The 20494-nt window shown below is 31.9% G+C and overlaps 1 protein-coding gene across 1 annotated transcript in view; it reads left to right on the top strand.

Moving 5' to 3' along the window:
• Nucleotides 1–468: 468 nt before the first annotated feature.
• Nucleotides 469–20494, top strand: part of LOC145277629 (sphingomyelin phosphodiesterase 5-like) — a 57500-nt gene continuing 37474 nt past the window's right edge. Inside the window, exon 1 of the mRNA XM_080129187.1 lies at nucleotides 469–917. The gene's annotated coding sequence lies outside the window, so the exon portion shown is untranslated. The remainder of the gene's footprint in view (nucleotides 918–20494) is intronic.

The following is a 20494-nucleotide window of genomic DNA, read 5'->3' as shown; positions in this document are numbered from 1 at the left end:
CTGTAAATGATGTCCCAGATAGTAGCCTCCTACATCGAAGTGGCACTATGCCTTGTTTGGGGTGAAAAGGCAATAAAAAAAGTAATTCAGTATAAAGCGAAAGAGAAAGAAAGAAAGATAGCTAGCTAGCTAGCTAGATAGATAGATAGATAGAGAGAGAGAGAGAGAGAGAGAGAGAGAGAGTTAAAGTAAGAGGATAGAAGGAGGGAAAAGTGAATTTAAAGAGAAAAATTCAGTAGTAGAAAACATTAACAAAAGAGAATTTTGAATAAGAGAGAGAGAGAGAAAGAGAGAGTAAAAATATTAAAGAGGGGCTCTGAAATAGAGATAGAGGGTTGAAAAAGTCAACTAGCACAAGAGTAAGAAGTAAATTAAATTATAGAGAAAGAAAGAGAAAGATTCGGTAAAAGGCAAGACAATATATAAGTATGTGTGAGAGAGTGAGAGAGAGAGAGAAGAAAAAGAAAAGAGGACGAATTGAATGAATTTCCAATACATGTCCTTTTTTTTTTGTCCTCTCGTGAACGTATTTTAAAACCGTCTTCATAATCATCACTATCGTTCTAAACAAAACTGCTACAATAACACAGAATAGTAAAAACGTCCCGTGTCTTACATACTGAGTTTATTAAATAAGAAAGATACTTAATTTACATTTTATTTATTACTTAATTTTTTTATCTACTTTTTATTATCTATGATTAAACTAAAAACTAGCAATTTATGTTTATACCACACGTATTTATCGCCATGCAAATGAATTACTGACAATACGGCAAATGCTAATATAACACATGATTCAATCTTGAACGATAAAAAAAAAACGTGGGATTTATTTCGATATTTCCTCCATCCACATGATTCCGTCCACTTGGGAATTTTAAAGAAAATAAGAAGGACTTTCAATTTTACCTCAGGTAATGTAACTTTTAATTTAATTTTAATTCTTTTATTTATTTTTTTCATCAAGCCAATTTTATAATGAAACTAGGGAACTTATGCAGTTTATGGACCGTGCTGAAATCATAACGTTATTCTGTAGAAAGTTATTAAGATGGGGGTCAGGGCTTTGTTAATTATTCTGTACTTTCACCTAACAATTTAATAAGCAAAAGATACCATAAAAATTGAATAAAACTTGAAAATCCTATCTAAAGAAAATGGCACAAGCACCGAAACTAGTTTATCATTGTATGTCTCTGTCTCTAAACCCTATCTGTCTGCCTATATGTTTTTCTCACTTTTTCATCACCAACCTATTTTATTTATTTACTATCAATCGCATATTTATTTAAATTGAAAAAAAAAAAAAAAAAAAAAAAAAATTGAAATTATAAATTGTCCAAAATCATACAAAAATAGAAAATCAAATACACCATAATGCATTTCGGTTCCTTCGCCAGAAAAAGTGATTATAGTTTTATCACAGTTTGGTTCAATTAATATTTTAATAAAATCTAATCATACTGTAATAATTACATTTGGTGTTATTCAGATTGACACTTATGGCGGCAATTAAAAGTAAAGAAAATACAGAAAAGTCTGCATGGGTGTACGTAACAGTAACGAAACGAAGATGAAATACTCCAAAAATCACGTAGGGATTTTTTTATATTCAAGAAAAATCAAATTTTACTCCGTGTCCAGGGGGTGGGGATTAATTTTTGTGATTTTTGGAATATACCATTTTCATTCCGCGACAAGTAGGTGCACGATAAAAGTTTTTCTTTATTTTTGTTTATCGCCATAAGTGGCAATCTGAATAAGCACCTTACATTTAAGCTAAAAACAATTCTATTAAAAAATAAATGGGTACATATGCAGTTCAGGAATCGTGCTGAAATAACGTTATTATTTAGAAATCCATTCTTCATCTGGGAGGGATGTTTTGCTAATACTTCCTTATTTTTCCTAACAATTTAATAAACAAGATACCGTAAAAATTGAATTCAACTAGAATATCCTATCTAAAAAAAAAAAAAAAAAAAAAAATACGCAATCCGTAAACTGCACAAGTACCAAATAATTTAGTCCCAAAATAAGTAAATAAAAATAAACTACATAAAAGCTAAAAAAAAAAAAAAAAAAAAAAAAAATGGAAGCACAGAAACAAATAAAAACTCCCGGCCTCTACTTTTTGAAAGGATTACCATTTACCAAAGAGAATAATCTTTAAGACTAAACAGTTTAAATTTAATAGTCTTAAATTAAACTACTATTTCAATAATAGATGTTTACAATGAGAACATATTGAAAATTCAAAATATTGTTTACAATTTTTGTTTTGCGAGGTGTCGGAGGTTCAAACTCAAAGCTTCGTTCCGTTTCGAGTTTTTCTAAATATTATTGCATTCAAGGGTGTATATACTTAAAGATTACTCTGAAGATCCAGAAAGTATAAACTACGAAAAAGAAAAAGAAACAAAATGGTTCTTAATTAAAAACAAACAAAAAGAAAATAACAAACAAATATTTATGATGTACGTACCCGTCTCGGAACGAAGATGTTATGGTCTAAAAATACCGTAAATAAAAAAAAAATACCACTATTACAAGTTTTCGGGGATGCTGAAAATGAAAATAACGTTTAGAATTCCAGGAAACAAGTAGTTTCTGTTTCCAAGATTTTTTTATTTTTTTTTAGATAGGTATCACCACTTATCAAGGCCCAAAGACCACTCGAGGATAAGAGTTAAGAGTATACAGTAGTCGATTGAACAATATAGTAATTGTTAGTAATGGAAATTCGGTAAATTTGTTAACTGAAGTAAGTGGAACGGCTCATCAAGAACTTGTTTACGTTGGACTTGAAGACAAGCAGATTGTAGTCAGCTGGAAAGCAGGAAAACGGAAGACAGTTCCATAGGCGTCCGCGTGCAGTTCTAAGAAAGAAACTTTTTTTTCATGGAATCTACGTTTAGGTTTAGGCAGAGATAAAGAGTGTGTGTGGGGGGAATTATTGATAGTATTTTCAACTAGACGAGTGTTTCTTGTGAAAATTTGGCGAGGGGGGGACCATAGATTGAAGAGCAGTCGAGCACGAGCACTTGCCATGAAAATAACGATAAATTAGTAACATCTCTTCTGTGAGATAGAGGTTGCAGAGACGAGAAAAGGACATCTCCTATGAGGCTACGAAGTCTATTTTGAACTCTATCAAGGCAGGATAAGTCCTTTCTAGCAGCTCCTGCCCAAATGTGGCAACAGTACTCCATCCTTGGGCGTACCTGGCTCTTATATAGATAGATAATTGCTTCAGCAGTGAGATATCTACTGGATCGATAGAAGGATCCAACCATTTTTCTAACGGCCTTGGCAACAGATTTGATGTACACATGTCATGTTCCATTTCAGATCAGGAGTAAAGGTCAAGCCCAGAACCTTGTCAAAACATGAGGCCTCCCCAAGACGAGAGCCATTTATTTCAATTGATGCCAGATGGGGATCAGAACGTTGATGATGTAAAGATAGAAGCTTGGTTTTAGATGCATTAAAAGTAACCAGCCAGTACATAAAATGAACACCTACTTTATGGGCACCTTTTTGTTTTGCTGCGCGCGCCGCAAAAATGTGCACGTTACAACAAAGAATTACATTGTACGTTACAACAAAGAATTACATTGCTTAATATCCGGAAAATTACTCATTTGCAGAAAATTTAAATACGATATTCGTTTTCAGCACACTGGACCTCCCCCCACAAAAAAGGTGGCCATAAAGTGGGTGCTCATTTTATGCTAAATTGCGTTCATTTTACTTTGAATCCCCCCTCACACACACACAAAAGGTGCTATAAAGTAGGTGCCCATTTTACGTTCTTCATATCTTGGAAACTACTTGTTTCTTAGAATTTTTAACATTATTTTCAGTTTCAGCGTCCCCAAAACCCATTTATAGTGGTAATTTTAAAGGACTTTTTTGAGGGTGGAAAGTTGCTGCACCGTTACCGTGTTTTTTTTTTTTTTTTTTTTTTTTTTTCGCTAAGAAAATCTAATTTGATGCTTATTCAGAATTGCACGTTTTTGAAAATGAATAAATAAATAAAAATACAGAAAAATCTTTGATGTATGGAATGAATGTCATATTCCAAAAATTACATCAACTGATCAAATATTTTTTGAAACAAAGAAAATCAAAATTTACGATTTTTAGTGATTTTGCTACTAAACTTTATTGAACATAAGGCTGATTTTGACCTCGACACTTCGAATTGTCTCCCTTCTGATTTAGTTCATCGGATTTCATCATGGCCGACGAAAATACTACATATTGTTTAGTCGTAAAATTTGATTTTCTTGAACTAAAAAAACAACAAACAAACAAAAAACTATTTGATCAAATTACGTAATTTTGGGAATATTTCACTGGTACGGTGGTACGCACATCATGCAGACTTTTCTGTATTTTAATTGCCGTCATAAGTGCTGTCAGAAATCTATGTAACTGCTTTTTGCTCCTTAAACAGTGGCAAGATAACACAAATCACAACAAAGGCCTACCTTTTAAAATTCAATACAAATTTTATTGATCCTCGGTTACAAAATAAAAAAAAAAATCAGAGTTGTTAACAACCTCTAAAGGTAATAGTTCTTCATCTTCAACAGGAACTAGTAGCTGGTTCATTCTGTCTTCAAAAATGTGTTTGCAGCCGTTGAAGGGGTCGATACAATGCCTTCTGATGTAAAGAATACAACATTGGCACTGAGAGTATAGTGCAGAAGTCCATGATAAAAGATCATGTTAGTTCAATAATTGGAACAATTGCATTGAAAACATTGCCAGGGCCGCAGCGAAGAAGGTAAGCTCTCTCTACTGTGCTAGAAAACTACTGACACCTGAAAGTATCCTGTATCTCTATAAGGCCACCATTCGCCCATGTATGGAGTATTGCTATCACATTTGGGCTGGTGCATCTGCTGCTAGTCTCTTGCTCCTAGACAAGGTTCAAAAGAGAGTCGCCAATCTGATAGGCCCTGAACTGGCATCTAAGCTTCAGCCTCTGTCCCATTGATGAAACATCCTTCTGCCTGTTCTACAAGTATTTTAATGGTGAATGCTCTGACGAACTGCAGACACTCGTGCCCCCACGACGTAGACACCCTCGACAAACCCGACACTCATGTTAAATGTGCAGATATTTTCTCAAACGTAAAAATGCACTTATGGGGAGATGATCTATAGATTCTAGTTTTACTGGTAATTTAACATCAATAAATATTCATAAAATATTTATTTTATTATTATTACCAGCAATGGAAGATTTTGTTTTAAACAAGATCAATTGAAAATAGACAATTAAAAGAATTGTTTTTGGCATTGGAAAATAGGTACAAATTTTCCGATTCTGATACTGATTCTTCTAATATCCCCAAATTTTCAAATTTTTCCGATTCTGATTAATTGTCCTAACTCTAATTAGGCCCCGTTTCTTAGTGTTTTGCTCGAATGAAATGAAACTTTGGTCATAACTAGTTTATTATATTCAAAACATCACATCAAAACAATGGGATCTTTGGCCCTTTTTTCTCCGTTCTACAGCATATGTTCTAGATGGCCTCTGTTTAGCTTTTGTTTTTTTTTTTTTGGGGGGGGGTCATCCTGTATATATATATATATATATATATATATATATATATATATATACATTACTATAATACCCGTCCCAGAATGGGTAAAATTAATTTCCTAAACAGAATAATTTTGTACCACTTGAATCCCCCTTAGAGAAATTTGTCTAGAATGTTAATCAAAATCTATGACATGATTTTGATTCTAGAAAATGTCTAAAATTTTTAAGCTTAACAAATAAAATTTAAGTAATACTGTTTAATTCATCTGGATCAAAAATAAATAAATTAAATAAATGATTAATCTGAAGACTTTAATATTTAAAAATAAAATTGGATCATTTAAATATTAAAAGTTGATTTAAAAATAATTGTTTTTCTTTCCCACCAATATTATTTTTTATTTTTTTTTTAAATTACATTTTCACCCCAAACAAGGCACATTGCCACTTTGATGTAGGGGGCTACTATCAGGGACATAAGCTACAGGGGTACTATGTGGGGAGTTGGGTAGCAAGATGTCGGTTCATATTACACTTGAACTTCTGCATGTCAGTACAGTTGGGGAAGCAGGAACCCGGAAGGGAATGCCAAAGTTTAGCGGTTCTGGGGAGGAAACTACTGGAGTAGAAGGCTCTCTTACATCTAGGGATCTCTACTGTGAAGGGGTGGAATTTTGCTGCTTGTTGGGTTTGTCTGGGTATTTATGTCAAGGGGTTACAAGTGCTTGCTGTTCGTCGAAGCATTCACCATTAAAGTAGTTGTAGAACAGGCAGGGTGATGCTACATTTTGTTGATGGGACAGAGGCTGAAGCTTAGATGACAGTTCAGGACCTATTAGGTTGGCGACTCTCTTTTGAATCTTGTCTAGGAGTGAATGGTGGCCTTATAGCGGTACAGGATACTTTTGGGTTTTAGTAGCCTTCTAGCACGGTAGAAAGAACCTACCTTTTTCGCAGCGGTCCTGGCAATGCTCTCAATGTAATTTTTCCAACTCTTGTTTCCTGTGAATGTTAGGCCGAGGAGTTTAAAAGATGTACTTATTAGAATATAATTAGATTAAAACTGTCTTTTGGCTAAATGTAAAGAAGTATTATAAATCTATTTTTGTACAGTTCAATGAAAATGTGCAGTTACTGCTTATTTAGTGTACCCTGCCAACTAAATGAGTTTGCCAATAGATTTTCTATCAGTCCCTGTTATGTTTTATGACATTGTATTGGAATGGGTTTTTAAACTCATTCAGCAGCCAAAATTATTTTATTTATTTATTTTTGTTCTCCAGAAAATTGGCAATATTTATTTTATTTTATTGTGTTTCTGATAATGTTGACCGCTAATCTTTCTTAGTGATGTTTATAATGTACAGAGCAACTATTTGCATGTGTGTCCAGCTAAACTTGTAAAACTATTAAAGATAAACTTACAATCGGTAATGTGTAGAAACAGCAAAAATAACAAAAAAAAAAAACAAAAAAAAAAAACAAATAAAAAATGACCACTGAGTTCCTAGAATGTCTCCAACACGTCTTGTAGATGTTTGACAATGATTTCATACGAACTGGAGAAATAATAATATTCCAACTTGTCATGAAGCTCTTTGACAATTTCGGTAAAATTCAGTAGATTGCCAAGCGTTAGTTTATACTCAATTCTTGAAGGTGTGATATCTGTTATTTACCATGTGCGTTAAACCATTATTTGCAGTCAATTGATGGCTGGAGATGGAAGTTTTTTGTCATTCAATACGAAAAACTTTTTTTAACACAGCAAACTTTTCTTATGAACAATTACCTTTTATAATTTATAAGTGGAGTAAGGATTTCTTTCAGTTTTAATTTTTACATGAAATTCTAACTTGGTGGCCATTTTTTTTTTTTTTTTTTTCAAGACCACTGTCTACATATTATGCTCACAAACCATGTATTTCTGCTTCAGTATCACCCAAGGCAGGTTTTGGTAAGAACAACAAACAAGCATTACCACTGTAAAGTTTATAAGAGCAAAGAAGGTCTTTATGATTTGAAGATTAGATAACTTTAAAATATAAACACAATAAATATGCCATAAATTGACTGAAAAAAAAGAAAAAAAAAAGAAAAAAAAAGATGACTAATTTTAGGAGAGAAAAGATAGTTAAGAGAAAAAAAGATCAGAAAGTAAGAGGCAAAACAAAAAAAAAAAAAAAGGACAAAAATATTTGGAAGCAATTTATTTTATACTAAAGCTCACTTAATCGAGACTTTTTATATATTTTAATCGCACAAAATACATGTTAAGATGTTCCTTGGTTTTGGGATTGAGTTATGTTTAAAAATCCATTTAAGTTGTTCTAATTCGCCATAAATTACAATTTATTTACAAAGTCGCATATCTCTTACTAAGATCCTTTTTTACTCTCACCTCCTCTCACTGTTTTTTTGCACCCCCAATCTTATTTTCATAGTGGCTATCCACTTTTGTTTCTCTCTCCCTGTTTATTAAGACGTTTTGACGCAACTTTCAACCTTAAATGTATCATTTCGAGTTTAGGAAGCTTCTCTTTGATCTTGTAACCTGTATGACATTTTGAACTGAATCATTGTGGCAGATTGTTCTTGTTTCATCAGCCATGACTTGATAGAAATCCGAAATATGTATATATTAATTTAGCGTCTTTGTAGCAAAGTTTTGTTGAAAATAATATATCTAAATTTTATGAGCAAAGATCTTTACAGCTCAAAAAAACATGCTCCACTATATAAGAATTATAATAGAGAAAGGTAGTTTGTTTGAAGCATTGCTGCTAAATAGATATGGAGGCGTATAAGAAGGCTATAGCAATGCAGAAAACCGGTTGTTTATTGGTGTGACATATGGACAAACAAAAGAATGTTTTATTTGTTTTCGTTATTTTTTAACTTTGTATATCCATTTATTTTCCAAGATAATCACAATACAAATCAGTGAACATGAACTTACTGTTTCATATAACCGGGATGGTAGTGGTCTTAATATTTCGAGAATATCATCTCTTTTTCAAAAAAAAGAAAAAGCACCAAAGAATCTCCTTAAAAAAAGAAAAAAAATATTAAAATATTTCATTGAGATTTTTCAATGTTTTTTTTTTTTTTTTTTTTTTAAAATCTTTTTTAATGATTTGTATTGTGATTATCTTACAAAATAAATGGATAAACAAAGTTAAAAAATAACAAAAACAAATAAGACCTTTCATTTGTTCATTTTTGTTCATGCATCACACCAATATAACAGTCGGTTCCCTGCATTGTTGTAGCCTTCTTATACTCTTCCATGTATATTTATTTGTATATATTTATACCGAGGAACATTCTGCATAATATACAAATAAATTCATAACATAAATTTGTCCTGTCACACAAGTAAACGAATAAAAATAACATTAAAAAAAAAAATATATATATATAAAACTATCGGATGAAATCCTTTCAATTGTTTAAGAGAAGAGAAAAAGCAAATAGCAAATCTTCCCTTCTAACATCTAAAATGAATTCAGAAAGAAACCTTTCACTCTATTTCCACAATGAGGCATTTCCTTTTTTTTTTTTTTTTTTATTTCGATTGAAATGTTTTTTTTTTTGTTTTTTTTTTAAATCTTCCTCTTTCAGATGTTTTCTTGTTTAATTTCAACGATCGAGACATTTTATATAAATATTAGTGCAAACACAATTTTTGATGGAGGGTGTACACTCTAATGTAATAACATTAAAACAAGTGAAGCATACACGGTCTCCCGTGAGTGCACAGTGAACGAGACATAAAAAATGACTAAGTTCAGCATTACCCCCCCCCCATTTAGCCCCAAAAAGTCCCCAGGGACATCAAATACTGGTGAAAATGGACACGCGGTGCAGCTTTAGGCGTTAACATATGTAAATTTGAATTTTGCACCATGCAAAACTGCTAAATAGACATACACAGAAAATTTTGAACAAATATGGTAAAATAGTCCCAAAGTGTTTTTATTAGGTCTGAAAGAGCCCCTGGGGCACACCCAAGAGTTATTGTAAAGTATAGACAAACAAAATTATATAGAAATTAGAACTTTTCAGAAAGTTTTACAAAAATCCAAGACATCAACTTTTTTTTTTAATAAGCACAAAAGTGTCAATTTTAGCCATTTTAACCTAGGGGGTGCAACCAGTTTTTCTGGAAAATTCGTTCTGTTACTTTTTTACTCATGTTTAATGCTTGTGTAAAATTTAAAAAAAAATCCAAGGTATAGTTATTGAGAAAAGTACAGACAAACGAACGAATCGACAAGGGTGAATTTACAGGTTCACCCTCTTTTTGTCGGAGGCTCAATAAACAAAATAATGACATCATTTCAAATGTTGTGGAAGACAAAATGAAAATATGGTAGAACTTTTAATTCTGAATTTGTATATCGTTAATGTTATCTATCTATTATATAAAAGGAACTGTAGGTGAGTTTGTTCACTATGAACTCGGAAATGGTTGGGCTGATTTTTCTTTTTTTTTTTTTTTTTAATTTTACATGAAGATACTTGACGCATCTGGGAGTGTTCTTATGTAGGTTTTGTATCGGAATGCACCAGATAAATATCTAAAATCAATAATCAAATCCCCAAAAAATCTAATTAAATAAGGCAGTCAGATTTTAATTCAAGTTAACACTTTTATACAGTTTGACATCGCATTTGTAAAGTTTTATCACTGCACAAGCAGAAGGGTCTGGCATATAAAATCAATAGTAGGTTCTTTGATAAGACAGAGGCACGTTCAAAATAAATGTTTCTGTTTAGGGCACGATTGAACCATAATACATGACTTTTGCATTTTAAACTTAATTCAAACTATTACATAAAAATAATTTCATAAACTCAACAGTAAATTCTCTACAGTGCAATGTAGACTACAATGTATTGTGAACTAAGTTATTGATGAAAAGCGTGTGAATTTTCCTCCCCGTACACCACAGTGGGTTCCCAACTTGAGCAGACAATCAATTGATTTGATTGAATAATGAGCAATTTCACTGATTTCGATGACAATAAAAAATATGGTGAGGATCATTCGCTGATCCTCATTCAATTCCGGGCAATGCCAGGTCTCCCTGCTAGTTTTTGATATAATATATCCAATCATTTCTATTTTCTTCTGTCTGAATATGTCTGCTGTTAGCTGCTCCTGATATATTGATATGGGAACAAACTAATGAAAGTGTGATGGAGTAGCTGTGACGTTGCCGTTACGTACAAGCAAGAGGAAAGAAAGAAAGAAAAATCTGTCTCTGCTTTATCGTTATTTTCACGGCAAGTGCTTGAATCTATGGTCCCCCCCCTTGCCAAACTTTCACAAGAAACACCCGTCTAGCAGAAAACACTATCACTAATTTTCCCCACTCTTTATCTGTGCCTAAACCTGAATGTAGATTCCATGAGCAAAGCTTCTTTCTTAGAACTGCACGCCTGTGGAATTGTCTTCCGTTTTCCTGCTTTCCAGCTGACTACAATATGGTTGTCTTCAAGTCTAACGTAAACAAGTTTTTGATGAGCCGTTCCATATAAGATAACAAATTTACCAAATTTCCATTACTAATGATTACTATATTGTCCAATTTCTACTCTTTAACCCTTATCCTCGAGTGGCCTCTTGGCCTTGATAAGTGGTGATGCCTATGTAAAAAAAAAAAAAAAAAAAAAAAAAAAAAAAAAAATCTGAGTCGGCATTTTTTTCATTTTTAACAAAATTTTTTATTACTGTTACTCTCCCGTCTCGACATCACTTAATAAGTTTCTTTCTGGCCCCTGTCCATCAAGCCTGCCTCGCGCTTCTCTTACCTCCGACCGCATACCGGCCCATTCTCGTTCTCATCTTTACACATCCATTTTCTTTGGCGCTGACTTTCTTTCTCCCAACCATGTAGGGCATTTTTTTCTCCTTTTTTCCCCTCACGCACACTTAATTTGCATATGCATGTTTTTGACTGCTGCTGCTACTAATCTTTTCGCAAGCAAGCAATCCTTTGCTGCTGCTATTTTTGCATGCACTCATATGCACTATATTACAGAACGAATCGAAAATACACTACATAATATTTTTATTATGTTTATTCAGTTCTGGAACATTATCAACTGGCTTATGAGTTCTTTCATAAATTCATATGACCTTTTGATGATCATTTCCTTATCAGGAACAAAAACACCACAGAATATAACCATTGCGATATTGAATTAGTCATATTAAATAAGGTAGAAAGAAAAATTCCATTATAAAATGGTAAAAACTCATATTTTGTTTCCTGCTTCTCCTCCTTGACTAACGACATCCGAGACAATGTGCCTGTCCAGATGTGTTGTACATAGAAACAAACCATTGAAAATCAAATATCATGGGACACTCTTGGCAATTAATAATTCAAAGATCAGTTTGAGAAAAATGATAGATTTAATAAGTTACAAGTAATCGCATCATAATTCTGTCCATTTCTGTTCTAGATTTGAAAGAGTTTTAAGAATACAGCTTTTTAGATTGTAAATTTGTTTATACTTGATTACTTCTTTCCAAGATTAAGGGATTCACTGTAACCCCCTACCCATTTCCTCATACTCGCTTCTGTTCTCATGATTCTACATTCTCAATCCTACTGAACTTTTTCTTGATCCTTGATCTACATTTCCTGTCTTATGAAATAATCATGTACTAGCTAACTCACCCACTTGAATATTTAACACAGCTTTCCATAATTTATCTCCATGCTTTAATGATTACTTATGTAAGTTGAAAGCTTTGACTTTACGGAATCAATCTACGAATTGAGAATATTGGTAGAATACAGGAAAAGCTGATAAAAAACAAGCAGACTTGTTTTTAATTTGAAAATAAAAAAACATTATATATATATGTTTTTTTTTAATTTTCAAATTAAAAACAATATATATATATATATATATAATTTTATTAAATGAATAATCCCCCCCCCTTTTTTTTCTGAAACTTTCGGTGTAAGATACTTTTTCCAAAGAAGCTTATTTTTCTCTTCGTTTTGCTGATAGTATTAAACTCGAAAGGTCAGCAGCTTCTCATGAAATCCTATGTTATTGACAGTTATGGTAAAGTATGAAATTGATGCGTTTGCATGGTTGACATGGAAAAAGGTGTCTTAAGTCTCAGGAAAAAAAGATTTATTCATTTTATATATAATATATATATATATATATATATAACTTTCCGAAATATTTTCAAGGATATGAGTAAGCTCCTTCTATACATTTGTTTTATATACACACGGCAAATTATGAAGCTTATTTGATATTCAGAGGAGGAAAAATGACTTTTCCAACAACACTTTATAGAATATCAATAATATCTTGACAGAAACATGAGATTACGTTAAAAGCAAAAACAATTAGCCTGGGAAGTTCTTTGAAAGATAAAAACTATTCTTCAAATTTTAAACAGAAAAAAGTCTTTCTCGTGCAAAAGTAATTTCTGAACAGTTCTGTTTCTTGATTTGGTAACTAATAAGATCAAACAATGTAAAAATCTCTTTATCTGAAAATCCTTGTGTGGGTGGTCTCGCTGTCATGGTGCCAAGTATACAATAAAAGACCTGCATGATCAATTTATGGTTTGAAGTTAGTATATTTGTTTTTTTCTTTCCTTTCTCTTTTCCTTTCTCTTTTCCTTCCTTGTTCGCTTTTCCTTTTTCGCTTTTCCGTTTTCTTCCCTCTTTCCTTTTCTTCCCTCTTTCCTTTTCTTTTTTCCTCTTTCCTTTTCTTTTTTCCTCTTTCCTTTTCTTTTTTCCTCTTTCCTTTTCTTTTTTCCTCTTTCCTTTTCTTTTTTCCTCTTTTTCTTTTCTTTTTTCCTCTGTTTCTTTTCTTTTTTCCTCTGTTTCTTTTCTTTTTTCCTGTTTCTTTTCTTTTTTCCTGTTTCTTTTCTTTTTTCCTCTGTTTCTTTTCTTTTTTCCTCTGTTTCTTTTCTTTTTTTTCCCTCTGTTTCTTTTCTTTTTTTTTCCCTCTGTTTCTTTTCTATTTTTTTCCTCTGTTTCTTTTCTATTTTTTTCCTCTGTTTCTTTTCTATTTTTTTCCTCTGTTTCTTTTCTCTTTTTTCCTCTGTTTCTTTTCTTTTCCTCTGTTTCTTTTCTTTTCCTCTGTTTCTTTTCTTTTCCTCTGTTTCTTTTTTTCCCTCTGTTTCTTTTTTTTCCTCTGTTTCTTTTTTTTCCTCTGTTTCTTTTCTCTTTTTTTTCCTCTGTTTCTTTTCTCTTTTTTTTCCTCTGTTTCTTTTCTCTTTTTTTTCCTCTGTTTCTTTTCTCTTTTTTTTCCTCTGTTTCTTTTCTCTTTTTTTTTCCTCTGTTTCTTTTCTCTTTTTTTTTCCTCTGTTTCTTTTCTCTTTTTTTTCCCTCTGTTTCTTTTCTCTTTTTTTCCTCTGTTTCTTTTCTCTTTTTTTTCCTCTGTTTCTTTTCTCTTTTTTTTCCTCTGTTTCTTTTCTCTTTTTTTCCTCTGTTTCTTTTCTCTTTTTTTTCCTCTGTTTCTTTTCTCTTTTTTTTCCTCTGTTTCTTTTCTCTTTTTTTTCCTCTGTTTCTTTTCTCTTTTTTTTCCTCTGTTTCTTTTCTCTTTTTTTTCCTCTGTTTCTTTTCTCTTTTTTTTCCTCTGTTTCTTTTCTCTTTTTTTTCCTCTGTTTCTTTTCTCTTTTTTTTCCTCTGTTTCTTTTCTCTTTTTTTCCTCTGTTTCTTTTCTCTTTTTTTCCTCTGTTTCTTTTCTCTTTTTTTCCTCTGTTTCTTTTCTCTTTTTTTCCTCTGTTTCTTTTCTCTTTTTTTCCTCTGTTTCTTTTCTCTTTTTTTCCTCTGTTTCTTTTCTCTTTTTTTCCTCTGTTTCTTTTCTCTTTTTTTCCTCTGTTTCTTTTCTCTTTTTTTCCTCTGTTTCTTTTCTCTTTTTTTCCTCTGTTTCTTTTCTCTTTTTTTCCTCTGTTTCTTTTCTCTTTTTTTCCTCTGTTTCTTTTCTCTTTTTTTCCTCTGTTTCTTTTCTCTTTTTTTCCTCTGTTTCTTTTTTTTTCCTCTTTTTTTCTGTTTCTTTTCTTTTTTTTCCTCTGTTTCTTTTTTTTCCTCTGTTTCTTTTTTTTCCTCTGTTTCTTTTTTTTCCTCTGTTTCTTTTTTTTTCCTCTGTTTCTTTTTTTTCCTCTTTGTTTCTTTTTTTTCCCTCTTTGTTTCTTTTCTTTTTTCCTCTTTGTTTCTTTTCTTTTTTCCTCTTTGTTTCTTTTCTTTCCTCTTTGTTTCTTTTCTTTTTTTTTTCCTCTGTTTCTTTTCTTTTTTTTTCCTCTGTTTCTTTTCTTTTTTTTCCTCTTTGTTTCTTTTCTTTTTTTTCCTCTTTGTTTCTTTTCTTTTTTTCCTCTTTGTTTCTTTTCTTTTTTCCTCTTTGTTTCTTTTCTTTTTTTCTCTTTGTTTCTTTTCTTTTTTTTCTCTTTGTTTCTTTTTTTTTCCTCTTTGTTTCTTTTTTTTCCTCTTTGTTTCTTTTTTTTTCCTCTTTGTTTCTTTTTTTTTCCTCTTTGTTTCTTTTTTTTTCCTCTTTGTTTCTTTTCTTTTTTTTTTCCTCTTTGTTTCTTTTCTTTTTTTTTTCCTCTTTGTTTCTTTTCTTTTTTTTTCCTCTTTGTTTCTTTTCTTTTTTTTTTCCTCTTTGTTTCTTTTCTTTTATTTTTTCCTCTTTGTTTCTTTTCTTTTTTTTTCCTCTTTGTTTCTTTTCTTTTTTTTTTCCTCTTTGTTTCTTTTCTTTTTTTTTTCCTCTTTGTTTCTTTTCTTTTTTTTTTCCTCTTTGTTTCTTTTCTTTTTTTTTCCTCTTTGTTTCTTTTCTTTTTTTTTTCCTCTTTGTTTCTTTTCTTTTTTTTTCCTCTTTGTTTCTTTTCTTTTTTTTCCTCTTTGTTTCTTTTCTTTTTTTTTCCTCTTTGTTTCTTTTCTTTTTTTTTTCCTCTGTTTCTTTTCTTTTATTTTCCTCTTTTCCTTTTTATCTTGTCATTTTTTCCTTTTTTCACCCGTTTTCCTTTTTTTTCCATTTCTCTTTTCCTTTGGTTCTTTTGAAGACTGACATTATATATATATATATATATATATATATATATATATATATATTAACATCGAAGTCATTATGAAAGAATCACTGTTAGCGTCATTAAGTGCTTTTGTTTTGGAAAAGAAATATGGGGCTCAGAAAGCCAACATTTACTGCTGTATAAAAGATCAAAGATAGTAAATTGATACTTCATGAGATAGCAATCCTCAGTAATTACAGTAAATACGACTAATTCTATGTTATGTAGACTTATAGTGCAGTAATATTTCAAGTTTTAGTGAAAACCAGCATTTTGTTAAATAGAAAGACTACTTGCTGATAGCTTCCGGTTTGGAAATCAGAAATTGACAAGCCTTAAACCTTTGCTATTTTAAACATTTTGTTAAGAACCCGTGGCATAGTGGATACGGTACTGGGTTGTTGTAAGATACTCTCTTTTGGAAATAGAAGGTTCAATCCTCAGTGTCGGCAACACTCAAAATACAATTGCGAATTACTTAGGGCTTCAACACATTCATGGATGATGGAATGAGAGTATGCTATCACATGGATTAAATGTTCTGTTGGAAATTACGTGCAGAGTTTGATCAAGCGGCCTGAAGGTCATAGGTTACATCGATTGAAACATTGTGAAAATAACCCTCAAGATGAGAACAGTAGTCTGAAGAATTCAAATAATATGAATTGTTTATCCTCGCCTAAAAAAAATCCTAAAATTTCAGTTTCAATAAATCGTTTTAGCTTGCAGACCGTTATAAGAAAAAAGAAATAACCATAATTAAATTAGTAATCACTTTCAAATTAGTTGAATCACTTTTTGTTAATCACTATGTAAAGTTTGATTTTTTTTTTTTTTTTTTTTTTTTGTCTAGTGATGGGACGATTCCAACATTTTTCTCGATTTCAATTCTTTATAAATCTTTAAATATTTAACTATAAAGTTTCAATTTTTTTTTTTTTTTTTTTTTTTTTTTTTTTTCAAATTACCGTAAAACTCGTGTTAAATATGCATATATTTTCTAAAACGTTAAAATACATTTGTGGAAGGAGGGTGACATATGGATTTGAACTGGTAGTTTAAAATCAGTAAATATTTATTTTATCATTACTACCAGCAGTGGGAGGATTTATTTAAAACAAAATCAAATCAAAAAACGACATTTAAAAGAATCGCTTTTGGCATCAGAAAATAGGCACAAATTTTTCTGATTCTGATACTTTTAAAAGTTCTAATTTTTCCGATTCCTGATCCCGATTCTGATTAATCGTCTCAACATTAATTTTTATGGAGTTTATCATGAAGCTACTAAAGTTAAAATATTAAAAATAGAACTAATATGAAAATAAAACATTACATGATCACCGAGAGCCAATCAATTGCAAACATTGACTATGTCTAATGAAAAACGCGTCCTTTAGACAGGGTGTGAAGACGAAATCGTGAAGTATGGAGAAAACAAATTGAAATATAAAGTTCAAACAAGAACTTTAGAATTTACGTGTAGAAGAGAAAAAAAAAATAGAATTGCTTTCCTTTTTTTGTCTGTTCACAGAACACCTCCTATTCTTGGTTTATTCTTGGCACCAACAGTGAATAATTATACAAATTAAAAGAAAAAATATACAAGGGTCCTTCCAAAAGTAAGGCACCCTATTTTTTAACTGAAAAACTAAACCCTTGAAGAGCTATGAAGACGGTAGTGGTACTATTAAAATGAGTGACCTTTTGTGTTTCAAAATTTATTTTTCTACATAGTTACCACCATTCTTAATGCACTTTGGCCTGCCTTTTTTGATGCCTTGATTGTAAAAGTCCAAAGTGCGCTTTGTCACTCACATCTCTATCACCACCCTGAAATCAACGAACCCATCTCCTAACTGTGCTGACATCAACTGCATTGTCTTCATAAACGTTCAACTGGCGCCCGTGAATGTTGATCTATTCAGTTTTTTTTTGCATGGGGAAATTCAATGATGCATCTTTACTTTTAACACGCATCCATAACTGGGGTTACTTAGTCTCAAATTGTCAATATCTGCAACAGGGAGATGAAACTTTCAGGTCGTGAATGTATAAGTTCAGTCATCATAACAATGCAACTTGCAATCCTTTCTGATTTATTCAGACGGAATATAAAAATATGAGGGTTTACTTTTGAAACGTCCATTGTATATATCAGTGTCGTTCATTAAATAAAAATTGATGAAGGCTTTTCTTGGTGATGTGCTTCCTCTTGCTTGACGACAATTGGTGACCTCAATGCTGTTTCCTTGATTTTCTTTCATCTTCTCTTCTGGCCATGTCGTCATCTCTCACATTGGTAACTGCAGAGGATGTGAGCATAAGTTCACAAGTATAAAAAAATAAACAACGCAAGAGAAAACACAAACTCCAACACATTCCCTAGTCATCAGCGTGGCTCTGGGTGCGTGTGACACCATCGATTCTCTAAACACTAACATCCACATCTTAGTCGTTTGTTAAGGCTATGTTCATTAGTCAGTTAATCAATTCATGTCCCTATTTGTTCCAGGCCACAACCTGCCTTTGACTATCTCAAAATGGAAACTGTTTTCAACTATCGCAAACTCAAGACTGCCTATAAAATGTCCCTTACTGTTGCAAAACTCATTACCACTCTAAAACTGTCCATAAACTAACTCTAAATATATAACCTCCATATTTGATTTTTTTTTTGTCGCAATTACTACCACACCTTGATTAATAATCGTATTTCAGCTGTCTTTGTGTTCCTTGGTGAAAAATGTTTTCTCCATTGTATTTCAACCAACTCCACTTACTATAACCTTTGTTCCGCTGATCAACTTATATCCTCTTTTTTTTTTCACTTTCTAACATTTTTTTTTTTTTTTTTTTTTAAGGAGGGAGGGGGAGTTGATAGTATCCTAGTGATTTACTCATTACTTAAGAAAAACTTAAAAGAAAAATGTCATGCAATGTTTAGACAGTGGTGAAGACTTCCCATAACCTTTTTGGAAACGGCAAATTTTTTTTTTTTTTTACACGGTGGTCACCACTTATCAAGGCCCAGAAGCCACTCAGGGCTAAGAGTTACAAAAGCACTATTTTTCTGGAGTTTAACAAAACCATCATCAACTAACAACAATGGCTAAGGAGTAACTAAACTATAGACTATGTGAAATGCAAATTACATGAACATTACCTGTCCAATTAAGAATTTTGAATGCAACTGAAAATAGTCCAAACTAAAAACCAATAAAACTTAATCAGACCAAAGTATGGTTATGCTTTTTGCAGTTGAAATTGTTATGTTTAGTACTATATGCGGTATAGTCCAAACTTACGATTCCAAAATCATCACCCCCCCCCCCTGAAAGCAGGCTTCTATCTAAGCCGGCATCATCCTTTTTACATGTGAGATTTTACGTTACTTCGCAACATCTGCTTGCATATAATCAGGTGAAGCTGCTATTTTGCTTTTTGGTCCCCCCGATTTATCGGAGAGGGACCTATGTTTTCAGTGGCGTCTATTAATCCGGACTATTGTCAGATAACCGTACATTAGTTTTTCCTGAAATTTTGCGACAAATTGTATTTCATTAAATAGATGTGCACGGTAAAAACATTTTTTTTACAAAAATTCCCATTGTACCCACAGGGGCTCAAAAGAGGTAAAAAATGACACATTTTGCCCCATAACTTTTGATTCATCCATTAGATTTTTGTTTTTTACCTGTAACTGAACCTGATACATTACATAAACTCGTCTAGAAAATTGAGGTAAGTCCCTTCAACAATGTTATTACAAGTGGCGATAAGGCATTTTTTTTTTTAAAAAGAGCTTTAATGAAACTGTTAGCTAGACACTACTTTGGATAAATTCTGAAAATCACATTTTCCTATCTTTTATATAAAAATTGTTGTCGTTTCTTTTCAAGCTGTATCTGAACTCTGAAACTGGAACTTAATGCCAAAACTTACCCCGATCCCCAAAGTCCCCTCAAATAATTTTTCCCATGCAATAAAGATTAACTAAGAACAATCAGTTTATATTCATCCGCCCAAGTTTGAATGATTCTTTTAACAGAGATGGAAACAAATGTTGGCAATATATAATCATTCTGAAGGTCAATCATTTAATGTCTTTTGTTTGGAAACTTGTGCAAAAAAATAGCTTTGATGAGAATTACTTTGAAAGCGTACATTTTTTTTTTTTCTTAAAAGTTTGTTATAATAGTGCTTGTGTGAATGTTAATTGTTTTGCAAGAAAATGAAACAATTTTCATGTTCATGAAGGACTTCACTATACCCAGTAAATCAAGTGCAAGAGAAATGCAAATAATCTATAATATAAAATGAAAAGTAAGTATGTGTGCCTGCCAAAAACTTTCGATATATGCGATCAATACTGACAAAATTGGTATCGTTTGAAAGGTCAGCCTCTTGGACAACAAATATCCAAAAATTGGCCAAAAACATTAATTCTTTGACCATCAACTGGGCCGTTTTTTATAATAAGGGGCCAGTTTTTGCGTCAACATTTTTGCAAAGTCATCATACTCTTGCAATAACTAAGCTTATTTTGAACGCCAACAACGTCATGTTGCAGTAGGCACTGGGTCTAAGTAGTTGGCTTTTTTTTTTCACCTTTTCCTCCTTTGTGTTACAGGTTCGAGCCTACCTGCCTGCTTACTACTTTTTTTTTTTTTTTTTTTTTTTTTTTTTTTTCACACACCTCTCTTCACCTGGGCTGTCTACTGCGTTTAATTTTTTTTTTTTTTTTAACACCTGGGATTTGCTCAATGTCCTTACTACACCACCTCTCCACACCCAGGAAATGCTGAGTACTCCTGCTAGTTGCACATAAAGGGATATTTAGAATCTTAAAAAGATCTCTTGGT

The sequence above is a fragment of the Euprymna scolopes genome, chromosome 6 (assembly GCF_053919585.1).
Source record: "Euprymna scolopes isolate OS-2025 chromosome 6, ASM5391958v1, whole genome shotgun sequence".
Taxonomy (NCBI): Eukaryota; Metazoa; Mollusca; class Cephalopoda; order Sepiida; family Sepiolidae; genus Euprymna; species Euprymna scolopes.
The sequence above is the reverse complement of the archived record's forward strand: the minus strand, read 5'-3'. Positions and strand labels throughout refer to the sequence as shown.